This window comes from Mytilus galloprovincialis, chromosome 9 (assembly GCF_965363235.1).
Source record: "Mytilus galloprovincialis chromosome 9, xbMytGall1.hap1.1, whole genome shotgun sequence".
NCBI lineage: Eukaryota > Metazoa > Mollusca > Bivalvia > Mytilida > Mytilidae > Mytilus > Mytilus galloprovincialis.
The window spans coordinates 67598112-67610751 of record NC_134846.1 but is presented as its reverse complement, the minus strand read 5'-3'; the positions used below and the strand labels follow the sequence as shown (position 1 = coordinate 67610751).

General features: G+C 29.7%; 1 long non-coding RNA gene across 1 annotated transcript in view; it reads left to right on the top strand.

Annotated features, from left to right (window-relative positions):
- Window positions 1–12231, top strand: part of LOC143045730 (uncharacterized) — a 33059-nt gene extending 20828 nt beyond the window's left edge. Inside the window, exons 5-6 of the long non-coding RNA XR_012969014.1 lie at window positions 2551–2621; window positions 12088–12231. This is a non-coding gene — a long non-coding RNA (uncharacterized LOC143045730). The remainder of the gene's footprint in view (window positions 1–2550; window positions 2622–12087) is intronic.
- Window positions 12232–12640: the final 409 nt, after the last annotated feature.

The window sequence follows — 12640 nt, the reverse complement described above, 5'->3', positions numbered from 1 at the left end:
TCTTTGTTTAGTTATCTTGGTTAATGTTAAGTTTATGTGACAGTTGTAATAAAGTTTAGCTTTATACTTAGGACTATCAACATAATATCAATGATTAGTATAGAAGGCGAGACATTTCAGTGTGTGCACTCTTGTTATTGAATACCTAGTGATTCTTTCAAGGATTAGAATATTTTGTTAAAATTAACATTTTTTGTTTCAATAGTAGGAGTTTCAAATAAATTTGTATATAGAATAACTGGGATGATAGACTTTACCTCAAAAGGGAGGTAACTTTTGGCCTACATATGCTTAAATTGAAATATTAAAGATAATAATTGAAATTCTTAGGTAAAATGTAAAACAGATATTGTATCTGGAATGGATTAGAACTATGATTGGTAGTGCCGAACACCTGGTTGTTAATCATCACCATTCATGCTATAGAGGCTAGATAATTGTGTAATGAATTGTCAACAATGAATGTACACATAACCTCTACAAATTACATTCTTATACATTCTCTTACATGTGTTAGCCTCATGCATTTTATTTATGTTTTTTTTTCATGGCCTTCTTATACTATTTAACAGAATCATACTTGCGCTGTACTTAATTTGTATTTGTAGTATAATATGTGTAGAGAATTTGATTACCAACTTTAAAATAAATCATTTTAGCTCACTTTGCCCGTAATGTCAAGTGACCTTTTCTTATAACTTAGTGTCCGTTGTCTCTGTTGTCTTTGTCTGTTAACTTTTACAAAAACCTTCTTCTCTGAAACCACTGGCCAAAGTTTAACCAAACTTGGCTACAATCATTATTTGTTATCTAGTTTAACAAATGTGTCCAATGACCCTGCCTGGCAATCAACATGGCCAAAATGGCTAAAAATATATCAACATTTGCAAAATCATCAGTTATCATAATAAATGACAAATTTTACAAATTTGTGGCATTTTAAAAGTATATATTCATGTATGTGCAAAGGATATAATTTTGCTTGATGAATAGGAATATGACCAACTGGATCCTTTTCTCTCTTAATACAGCTATCAACAACAAAAAAATGTACAATTTTTACAAGAGTTTTATATTCGTTAAATACATGATTGAGATTGAGATTTAATAGTGATAGATTTGCTCATAAGGAAGTTCAGTATCAGGAACGACTATAACACGAAAATTAAAACACAGAAAAGACAAGGTCTTGGAATTCATGAAATTAAATATCCATAAAAATTAAACCCTACAGTAATATCAAATCATCAAATATTTAACAGTGGAATTTGTTTTTAAATCTGGTTTTGATTATTATAATAAAAAAAATGTTTATAAAAGATACTTTTTCATAGTCCGTCAGAAGGGGACGATAAATGGCTGACCCGTGTTAAGAGAGAGCCATATCTCTTGCATGTTAAAGACACCTTTGTAGATTTTCGAAAAAGAGTAGGCTAATGCCCCTACAAGGCAGCACTCGCACTCGCAAAGTGGAAAGGGATTAATATAAGTTGCAAAACTTGTTTCCCAATCCACTATAAATAAATATGTTTAAACTAAACTAAACTTTTTCATTTTATTGTAAGATAATTTTATTTCCTTTTAAAAACAAAAGAATTCTGCAGTCAAAGTAAAAATAGGTCAGTGTATAGATTAAAATAGCGGAAATGAAATTATGATGTTTTGAATCTTATTATCTATTTATTAAGGTTAGATATAGAATATTAAATTAACTCAATTGATCTTCTTTCATAATGCAATAATCTGATTTATTATAAGAATATTTATCTTAACAAATATAAATATATGAAATAAAAACAGCTTGATCTCTCCCCACCCCCATACTGACCTAATTAGATTAAAGAGATTGGCATGGTTTCTTGAGAGAAATAAAAAAATAATTGGAATCGGAAGATAATATTGCTTAGAATTAAAGAGAGTAAAATAGAATATCCCCTACTTAAATCTCCATTCTTCATTTAATACTCATAAAGATGAAAAAAGGTTGATTAGCCTGTATCCTGGTTAGTATTGTCTTGGAATCTAACCTTTATGTTATTACAGGAATGTCGATTACAAGAATCTGGTAACCCTAAGATATAAATAGGATTCCTACATCACATCCTCTGTGTAACAGATCAAACAGACAATTGTTATCATTCATGTCAATGAGATTAACAGTGGAATATTATATATTAAGGCATGTACATTTTTTATCAGTAAATAAGAATGTGTACAATAGATGTAAATGTATTGATCTGTTAAGAGTTGTCTTCCACGGCTTATAAACGGTTATAAACGGCCTACGGCTAATATCAGGTGAATGTTTGGAATACCTACACATCAAGATAGATATATACATTCCAGGTCATCTGTTGTACCGGGATCACCTAACGACAGGTGAAAAAATGACAGGTAAGCTAAGCTTAAATCTTATATACTTTACCTATCAAATTTTATATATTTGATAAAAAGTTTATATTACTTTTTAAAATGTTGATTTTATACCTATGTTTAATTGTCCAAAAATATGTCAAATATTTGTATGGCAATATTTGTTTTATTTTCTAGGTCTAGATATATCTACATTTAGAGTTCTGGAATTCTGTATGGAAGGAAGGTTCACCTGTACAAGTATATAGGTAGATATATTTCATTGATGACTTTGTAAAGAATTTTTATCTAAGAACAGTTCATTTACTTTTAAAATTTGCAACTAAGCATGTTTTATAAAAGTTAAAACTAGGTAATAAAAAAAATATGTAGGTGTGTTAAAAGTAGGTCAGGAATGGGCTATTTTGTCATTAATTTTTTCTCCTTGAGGTAACTTAACAGTAATTGTAGAAGGAAATAGGGAGAACATATGTCAAAATATATAAGTATTCAGAACAAGTCAACGATTGGTTGTTTTCACAATTGATATATAAAATTCTTAGAAATGGTAAGAAATTATTTAACAATTTTTTTTTAAAGAAGGCAGTATTTTTTGAGTGAATTGCTTATTTAATTTTAACCATCATCAATAAAATTTAGACAGTCAAATCAAATTTGAGTAAATCGGGAAGCACTAGGAAACAAAAATAGACTAAAAAGAACAATCAAAGTCGTTTAAGGTCACCTTTGGAAAGTGCAGATTGATTGAGCTTTTACTTTTGTTATCATTTTTTCTTTTCCAATAAAAGAAAGTTAATAGATTGTAGTCACTAAAATTTCTACAGAATATAACTCCCTCTTAATTAATAAACTTAAAGTGCTTTTGACTTGTCCTGTAATGAGTCCAGAAGTAAAAGAAATTAATATATGCTTATTTGAGAAAAAAGGCGGTATGCAGACAAACGTTTGGTAGAAATCATTTACATCTAACATTAACCCAATTGTGTATGAATTTAAAACTAGTACACCCAGTAGGATAAATATAGTACTGATTGCTCTTACAAACAAGATGATTAGGTCTACTTAGCAATGGAGAAAGCAAAGAAATAACTAATTACATTTAATGCAATTAAATATGTTGTAAATGTTTATAGTAATGGTAGTACTATCTATTATTCAATATCTTGCTATCTGATCTGTGTGTGGTATTGATCTATTGTGCACCATGCACATTGTGTATTGATGTTTGAAATGCCAGTTATCTTTTATTTAATGTGGAGATACATTGATATTTATTAATAGGGAGAATAAGCTCTATAATAAATCCTCTTATGTCTGCTTAAGTCAGTAAAAACAGTTGTAAAAGGTTAATTGTCCATTGAGTATCGTAAAAATGTCTTCCTTGGGAACTGTAATCTATATAGTAATCAAAATTCCTTATTTGATCATTCAGCAAAATTGTTTGTTGGTTAAGTATGCTTATCATGCAAGGTTCTGTACAAGTACATTCTTTTATGGTATGCTTATTTCTGCAATATTCTGTTAGAATTGGTACTGATATCTTATTTTTTGTGCATCTGTACTATATGTATGTACATATGATTAAGACATACAGTTAAACCATAGCTTTGTTTGTGACATAAACAAATAGTTTGCACTTTTTGATTTTGATTTGTGACATTAAGAAGAGATACCATTTTACAGAAGTGTAATTTCATCTGTTTATTGTCCAAAATTCTAATTTGTTCACCACAAATATTTCTTGTGAATAGTTTTATCTTTGCAGTTAAAAGGAAATAACGATGAAATGAATAAGTTTTATTTGTACTAGTGACAAAACAGGATATAAACACTTTGTAGGGCTAATGGTTTTACTTGTTTGTAAGCTTTGTACAAATATATTTTAAGATAGACACAATGGATGTTTATTTCATTGTAGAAATACAGTTCTTTCTTCTTATCTGAGCAAAAATTTACTTATAGTATTTTTCAAGTATATTGTATGAGGGGAATTGTATGAGGGGAATTGTAGGAGGGGAATTGTAGGAGGGGAATTGTATGAGAGGAATTGTATGAGGGGAATTGTACGAGGGGAATTGTACGAGGGGAATTGTACGAGGGGAATTGTACGAGGGGAATTGTAGGAGGGGAATTGTACGAGGGGAATTGTACGAGGGGAATTGTAGGAGGGGAATTGTATGAGGGGAATTGTACAAGGGGAATTGTACGAGGGGAATTGTACGAGGGGAATTGTACGAGGGGAATTGTAGGAGGGAAATTGTACGAGGGGAATTGTAGGAGGGGAATCGTACGAGGGGAATTGGCTTGAAATAACTTGACAACAACATCCTAACAGAAAATGTTAATAAAATTGTTAAGTTGTGGCTTTAAATATTTGTTAAATTAAGATCAGTCTTATAACCATAAAAGATATAAAATCTCTGTAGCCTCTACCTGGTACATGTACTCAAAAGTATCATTTTAAATAGTGACTTGTGATAAAAATAGTGGAGACCAGACAAAATGTAAAGTTGAATTTCCTACATCCCTACCAACCTTCAATTCTTATGCTTTTCCTTACAGAACTTATGGATGTTTTTCGGTTGAGCAACATTAAAATAAAGACATTTTTCAGTGTCATTAAAGTCCAAAACATTTCCCTATATAATCTCTACAAAATATTTAAGTTATGAATATTTACCTACATTCTCTTTTTATCTGCCGAGAGGGTTGCATTGAGTATACATTTTTTTGCCTGATGTAAAGTATACTTTTTGCTTTCATTCCTGGGTCATCTTTACCCCTTAAAGTTACCTTTCAGAGAAGATTTCATTCAACTTTGACTCCTTCAAAGTATGTTTGTACTATCTAATGTCTAAAAAAAACTTCTGCCTATTCATAGTTACACCAAAACAAATAAATATAGATACTTGCAAGTATTTTTATGTATAATTAACCTATAGAACAACGATAGAACACTCAAGAATATTTGTGGTACGGTACCAGAATCTTAATAGCCACATAGCTGATTCTATTTGTATTTCTAGACAGTAGGTGTTCATTATATTTTCATTAGAAGGCGTAGATTTATCAAGAATAAACCTTTCAGTTCTTTTTCAGGCAAAATGACTTTTTTTAATTTCACTTAATTAGACCAATAATCTAGTTATCTGTGTCTATGGCCTTCTTATTCTATAGGATACTGGTACTAGAGTTTTATAGTAACTATCCTTAGCTCTTTCTCTTTGACCGAACAAAATATCTCTATTAAAAGTTTCCTACGGCTACCTACTTTGGTTTTTTTGTGTGCCTACAATGACTACTCTAAATTATTGAAATATTTTAACTGCTGCAACTGAAATATTTCGAAGTCCACAAAAAAGTCTTTAACCAACCCTGTATCAACCTTAAATATGAATATTTTGACTAAACCTTAGACTAGTATGTCCTTTAATTTCATCCTAGCCTTACAGTCATTTTTGAATAATTTTTTTCATGGTTTCACCTGTTTACTTTTGACATGACTTGTTTGTAACTTTTTCCCCGGATTTCACATATGGTAACCTATATCCTTGTTCAAAATCATGTAAATAGTTATCTTTACTGATATCATAATGTTTTGGTCTTGATGGCCTATCTTCGATATATTAGCTGTAAAACTTTATTCACAACTTTACTAGATGTTTTTTTGGCTTGTTCATTGTATAGACACATGAAAGATATTTTTAATTCTACTTATATTAACAGAGAAACCACAGAATGTATATGTAGTGGCCTCAAGCAGTTATAAAATTATCTATACCATCCCATTAAGACAATCTAAACTGAGAAATACTTTCCATATATATAAACTTATAAATCTATTTCATGCTGTTTATATGACTTATGTTCTTTGTATAAGTCTCAAATGGTGTCACTGTAAGGACTGGACAAAGACTAGGAATAATTACCATTATAAAACGGTTCTCAACCTACAAGAATATTCCAACCTTGTAGGGAAGTTATATATAAACGGAATATTATTTTAATGAAATAGATGTTGGGTAATATTTAATCTGATATATCAGCTATTGGAAGAGTTTTCTCTTGTTTTGTCACATTTATTTAGTCAATTATTAGGGGCTTTGAAAGCTAATGGGTATTTAATGTTATTGATAAGGTTATAATAATGCTCAAAGTATTTCAGTAATTTACAATAAAGAGTTGAGACAGAATGAAAAAAAGTTTCTTTCTGCTGTTAAATTGTCACTTTGTTTCAATTTTTAGAATGATTTTTAAGAATTATTTGGACTTTTGTTTGGTAACTGATGCATTTGAGAATTATTTGGGCTCTGGTTTGGGAAGTGATGCATTTGAGAATTATTTGGGCTCTGGTTTGGGTAGTGATGCATTTGAGAATTATTTGGGCTATGGTTTGGTTAAAGATGCATTTGAGACTTATTTGGGCTATGGTTTGGTTAAAGATGCATTTGAGACTTATTTGGGCACATGTTTTATACCTGGTGTTCTTTAGAATTATTTGGACTGGTTTGGTAATAGATGCATTTTAGAATTTTTTGGTCTCTGGTTTGGGAACAGATGTACTTGATAGTTATTTTGGCACATTTTTTTGGTCCTGTGAATAAGGTTCTGCTATATGATTAGATATAGATATAGCTAAACTAAACAGAAATGTGTACAGTTGAAAACTATTGATTCTTTGGCTTGGCTCATGGTTAGAAATGGACATAGACTTCTTGTCTCACTTATCATATGACTGTATTATTGGACACTTTTTTAACGCCTACCTTGTCACGATTTATTCATAGGTAACGTTAGATTGAAACATCTGTTGCTAATAGACATTTATTCATGTACAATGATTGAAAACAATAATCGGTGAATGTATGTAATAATGATGGCTTATTCTCATCGATTTTTCTGTCCAAAAAAAAAAATGCAAAAAAAAAGGGAGATGTGTACATGTTTGAAAAAAAGTTCACGCCTATTACAATAAAGTATGTAAGAATGTAACAAGAATGTATGTAATGATAACATTTGTATGGATGAAAGTTTATCCTACAGGGAATAATGATAAGGTCATTGACATGACTTAACTTTTGGTTTCTCAAAGGTAGAAAAATGTCAGGTATGGCCAGGTTAAATTATATTTACTTTACGAATCTAGAGATCAATTTTAATCATTAATTCTCATGGAAGAATTTAAATCTAAAGGGAAATATATGAATATTGTATTCATATCTAAATATTATTACTAAATCCATTGATAAAATAACTAATTGAATAAAATTAGCTAAATTTGATATCGATTTTTTGTGTCAATAATGTTGATTCTTTTAATTGTTGCAAACAAATCTTTATGAGCAAGTATTTATAAAATATTTTAACTTTGAGAAGCTCCTAGGTAAGTGGAATTTTAGATGGTGTGAAATTAAATTTCATGATTCGGCATTATATCAATTTAAAAATTCACAGACCTTTTAGTATGAAATGTACGTATTAAATTTTAAAACTTAATTTAAACATTCTATAATTTATTTCCTATCCGCTAAAACTTATTGAAATAAATTTTGAGTGTAGACTTTAACACAGATGAAGTAGTTGGCAACCAATGTATTGTAGACTGTTTGATGATTTGATTTATTTCATGTTGAAGTTTAATATAAAACATCCTCTGATTATATAATTAAGGTTAATTATCAGGTGAGAAATACATGTACCTGCTGATACCTTCGTACTTCAGAGTCAGCAGTGTACTTATAACTTCTATCTTAAGTTTATTACCAGAAATATGTATGTTTACCAATAATATCAAACTGTTTCACAGATAACATCATGCTTTAAATAAATCAGACATCAGTCAAACCTCCCCCCCCCCCCCCCCTTTTCTCGTTTATTAACCCCAGATTATCTGGAAATGAAGATTCAGTACATTTTTGTATTAATTCTAATGGTTATCCCCTTCAACTCCAACATCACTATTTGTCTGTTTTTGGGGGATAAAAAACTTTTAGCTTAAATTTTTCCTTTGGCCTTGGAACAGTAGATCTATATATGTTCCTGCTTTAACCATTTAGTTGTTAGGCTTTATTCAACAAATTTCTTTTCCTGAAATGCTGAAAATTTAATTCCAAAATATTTTTTTCTATGACTTTTTAAATAGCCCTGTTGTTAGAAAAAAATTTACCTTTCTTTTAGCTTATATTTTTAGGCTGTGAATAATAACCCAGTTTTTGAGACATTATTGATATCTTTTGCTTATTAGAACATTTGTTTTCTAGGGCAGTATTATAATATTACTTTCATTTCTATATAATATATAACCATGTGTTCCCTGGTGTATGTTACAATAAATCATCTGTCTTTTATTCAGCTCAAAGGATGTTAGTTTCATATGACATATTATAAAAATATATTGGTTTGTAGTGCTACATGAAATATGTAGAAGTTGTCATATACAAATATAACGTTGTTAATGGATCCTTTCATTTCAATATATTATACATGTACTTTGGTCCTAAATATGCATGAAAATATTTGCTATTGTACATTTTATAACATTAGATTTTTGGTAAAAATAATCAGTTTCTGAGCTATTAAAAAAAGTGACTGATATAACATTTATATAGAAATTTTGCCCTTTGTGGCTCTTAAAAATAAAATATTCTTCTTCAATAAACTGAACTTTAAAGAATCATTAAAGGGAGATAACTGTAATTATTTTTACTTGTTTCACATTTGATATTTCAGGGCCTTTTATAGCTTACTATGAAGTATGATTTTTTTTTTGGTTGAAAGGTGTAAGGTGACATATAGTTGATACATTGTATATGTCAATTGGTCTCCGGTATAGACACTGGTATCAACACTTTTGAAGAAATTTTGCAAGAGTTCCAACTTGTGGAAAGCATTAATTTATATAACTTACAGTTGGCCTAATTCATAAAATCACAAGTGGGGTTCAGTTTGAAAATTTTATAAAGGTTTTGGACGAAAACATGATTTTTATGAACACAAAAATATATACAAAAAAAAAAATTCTATGAAATAAATCAAGCCATATTGAAAAAAAAATATCAATGAAAAATTTCTTTGCCCTAATTTCCCCAGACTTCTTAATGCAAGCTGTTTCGTAAAGAATTTATAACATTAACATGTACTTTTACATTTGTATATTAAACTGAATGAATTATTGTGACATTATCCAGAAAGTGAATCCGTAACTATTGTTGCATATAAAAGCTGATCAAAATTCACGTCATGTCCACAGAAAAGAGTTTGTGGAATTTGGTCCGTGTTTTAGTATAGCCTTTTAACTTACAGACAGTATAAATCATAAAGGTGTTGTTGTACACATAAACATCTAAAAAGTAGTCATATGGTTATAATCGTACAGATTAAACTGTAATAGATTGGTAGGTTTTACCCAATTGTTACCACCCCCTCTCTGGCAGGGATCCAGATCGATGATGAAGTTACACTTGGAACCAGTCCATATTGTTCTTTCTGTATTGTTATACTACACATTGGTATTATGCAATAATGAATTGTCTGGTATGAATATTTTAACAATTTCCATGGATATATAGGATAAAACACAGGAATGCAATGCATGCTTTATTGGTATGCCATTGTCTAATAATAGATAGATTAGGTGTAAAACAATAAATACTACTAGATTGTTATACTAGCAGGAATTTATGATGAGACATTTTAAAAGACATTTGAAGGGCACTTTGTACAACGTTTGTAGTTTCTATTAACACATTTCATATCCTACACCAAGTTCTCTTAAATCTTGGAATTGTTTCGGAACTTAAGGTGTAAGTGTTTTTGCTAGTTTTCAGTCACAAGATATGAAAAACATCAAATGAAATTGTTGCGGTTTGTTTAAAAAATATTCTGGGGTTAATGAAAGCTCCTACATACATGTAAAATTTGAAATCTTGTTCCTTGACTTAACCATTGACTCTTTTTATCTTATAGTCAATTGGACTTGACATGACAGCATTATCATTGTAAGTCTTCTTCTGTTGTACTTGGAATGCCTCTGTTGAAGACAGAAAAGGTCCATGAAGAAAATCTTGACTGTTTGATTATTATATGTAAATGAAAAAATGAACACATATTTACATAATTAATTGTAATTGACATTTTGCTACTATCTGCCATATTTACCGGCAGAATGGGTTTGAATTAATGTTTAGAATTTAACTACAATGAATCCTTTAAGGAACGATTTTTTGCATAGGTTGCTTTGAATAGTTGTGAATTTATTCTTAAGGTTGTAAAAATTATAGGTCTTCCTTTATTTTGAATCTATGTTATGGAAAAAAAATCTAGATAGGGGATTATAGTCTAACCTTTATCTAAAGTATAACCTACAGGAAAATTAAAAGTTCATTCAAGTGAAGGTCAAATGCATTAACCTTTACCCTATGTGCACTCAATGTTAGCATTTATTGATAATTAGTTATTATTTGCTAATTCATGTCATATTTCCAGTTGATAAATCAAGATATTATTGAACTATGGTTTTTGACTCCAGAAGGCAATGTTGACCTCACATGAATGTTACAATTTGTATTAGGTCCTTTCTGTTTCTCTGTATTTGTACACCTCTGGCCTTGAAAGTTATTACTTTGAATGTTCCTAATGAAGGTCAATTCTATGAATGACTGATGCAGGACATTCATAAAATGCTATTTTCTAATAGAGGGCAATAAAGAAAGAAAAGTTGTTATTTAGATTTCACTGAAATTTTGTAAAGATGATCTTAATTGTTATCAAAACATAAAGATTTAAAGTGTCTTATAGACCAATTTAAAAAGTCTAAGAATAAAGCAAATTATTACATACACATTTATTATCCTGTAAGTGCCATTGAGAGCGGTTAATTCCCCCCACATAATGTAACATGTTTTTAACAATGGCTCATATGATACAAACTTCTCTATTAAAGCAAATTGTTTTTTGCCCACATTGCTTAAAATGACAATCATTAAAAGTCTCCTACAACAAGATAATGATTTGTGTTAAATTTCCCATATAACAAGCTCTACTTGAATGTTTCCACCAAGAAAATCAATGCTCCATATTTGTCGGTGTGGGAGGCATAAAAAAGTTTACTGCCATTGTTAAGATATGTTTTAGTACAGTTGTAATGATTATTACATAAAATATTAAATAAACAATTAATACATTCAAAAATTATGCACTACTGATTTCACTGACAAGTAGATGAAATTGCTTGAGATATTTTATCCAAAAACAATAAATTTATGAAGTATTGCAATTAACTGTTAATGCAAAGATGTGACAGGTTGAATATAAATATTGAAAATGGTATTATGAAAAATGATTTTTATTTTATCCATTGCTTCACCATCACAGAGTAGTAAGAGCAGGGTTCTATTTATTTTTCTACTTAGTTCTTTTGTCCAATAGGTTTTTGTTGATAATATATATCATGTTCAAGAGTATTATAACCTTTTGTTATATTGATAAATTTCCTTTGACTTTGTATGCTTACAGCAAGATACATTTGCTTTAATGTAACAGTCATTTTTTATTTGCACTTAGAGAAGAAACAAAGAGATTGGGGGTAAAGTACAGTATAAGTGTTAAATCTCTTAAGGTATTATATACCAACCTTATGTTGGTACGATTTTAATACAATTTCAGATAGCTTTAATTTCTAAATGTTCTTATAGTTTTTGTTTTATATACTTTCAGAATATAAAGAATAATCACAGATATTGACTTAAAAAGGACACACATGATATTGACCAGAGAGAGGAAGCACAGAGTTGTTGAAGAGAAATGAAGCACATTGCTATTGACGGGGAGAGAAGAAGTACAGAGGTGTTGAAGAGAAAAGAAGCACATTGTTATTGATGGGAGAGAAGAAGCCCAGAATTGTTGAAGAGGAAAGACGAACAGATTGTAGGTTGAATTAGGTTATGTTCAGCTTCTGTCATGCAATCCACTATTTATGGTCATGAAATATTAATACTAATTTCTGATAAAACAGCTAACCACTTGTAAATCTCCAAATGGAAAATCTTTGATGCACAAAATTGTATGATGTAATAACGTACTATAAAACACAATGCCTTCATTTATTTTGCAAGCTGCACTTTTAGTACACAAATAAATTGATCAGTTGTATGGATTTTCAATAATACATAAAAGCATGCCATTCTGTTTGATATAAAATTGTTAGAAGAGAATTAGCAGGTTTTAGACCATACAATTTATTGCATTCATCTGAAAAAAAAGCTGAATG